This window comes from Thalia democratica, chromosome 3 (genome assembly GCF_965202585.1).
Source record: "Thalia democratica chromosome 3, ktThaDemo2.hap1.1, whole genome shotgun sequence".
Taxonomy (NCBI): Eukaryota; Metazoa; Chordata; class Thaliacea; order Salpida; family Salpidae; genus Thalia; species Thalia democratica.
In genome coordinates this window covers 41,429,566-41,431,229 of record NC_139167.1, presented here as the reverse complement: position 1 = coordinate 41,431,229, position 1,664 = coordinate 41,429,566, and positions in this window count along the sequence as shown.

Below are 1,664 nucleotides of genomic sequence, written 5' to 3'. Positions count from 1 at the left end.
AAGTTAACAAATGTTATTAACATATAGTTTTTATTTTCGAACTGTTTGTACATTTTTAGAACAATAGCAAAGTATGACTTTAAGCTGTTATAATTTTTGTTACAGTTCTTTGTAATGTTTACTAATTTTGTTACAAACCCTACTACTTTTCTATGTATATTTTGTTTTATATAATCAAAGTTAACTCTTAAGTTTTATATTAAATAAATGTACAAAGTCATTTTTCATTATTATCTAAATCAATGTTATGAACAATTTTGGTTTGTCTATTGGCTAATTTTTGTAAAATACTTTACGTTTAATATTAAACTTAAAATTTTCTAACAGATATTATATGTAAATTCATACTATACTTTTTGCTACTATAACTGCCTAAATTTTTTAGTCTTTATTTGCAAACGTGAATACTTTCATTTTCATAACAGCCTTAACTTTTTTATGCATACTATATAGTTTTTTGTGTCTGTTTGATGAAAAAAATAAATTAAAAACAATCATAAGCAATGATTTTCATTTGCTATGAGAGACAAATTTGTTAGTGGTTTTTATAGTTTTAAAATAGTTTAAGTAGTTTTTATAAACTTAAAAAACGTTGCATAATTTTTTGTAGATATTAACAAATGTTTTTTAAAAACTTTTACCAGTCTAGCAATTTGAAATGTATAAGTAAACTTGTTCTTAATTTGTTCATAATATAAAAATATAAACCTAATTTTTATCGATAGATGGTGCTATTAAGTCTAAAAATATATTAAATGTTTCACTATAATTTATAACTTTTACATTTTTAAGTTTGGTGTTTTTAACTTTTATTTTTTTTTGTGTGTATGATACTAACTAAAAAATATTTTTTTAAATTAAGATATTTCAGAGTTTTAATTACTTTTATAGTTTTTTGTGTTTTCTTTTTTTATATTTTTAACTCACTTCTAGTTTAATGAAAATGTTTAGTCTCGGTTATTTTAACTTCAAGAGAATAAACATTTTATACAAGAAACTATTACAGAAACTTTATATATGAAAGAATGAGCCTGTACTTGTTAAATTTAAGTTCATATTAAAACACAGTATATATAGAAAAGTTAGGAGCTAATAAAACTATGAACAAGTTTCGATAGACTACTAACCTACTTAAAAAACATTTTTTTCAATCATGAAACTTTTTATATATAATAAACGTTAACGTGCACTTGTGCACACTTTGAAAAAAACAGACTTAAAGTATAAAAACTGTTATTTTTGCTTAGATGAAATTTTTCCATGAGTAAAAATGGTGTAAAATTTTTTTCATGATGTGAAATAAAAAAAAATTCACGATAGAGCTTAAAATAAGTAATGATTAATAACCTATTTTAAAAAATATTAAAACACACTAGGTATTATACACTGATTTTCATTATAATTGAATTAAAATAATTTACTTGTTAGTAAAAGTTTATGACTTGTCAAACAGTAACACTCGTGCAAAAGAAACAAGTTTTGCAAGGTAAAAATTTAACATCTATTCTGTTTTTGTAATTTACAACAACAAAAAATGACTATTTAAAAATGTCTAGATGCCGAAATATACTTTTAATTTCTATAACGCTGTTGTATAACAGCCTAATTAAAAAACTCTATCATATCATTGTAGTACAAAGTTTGTATATTTTTTAGTTGAAATA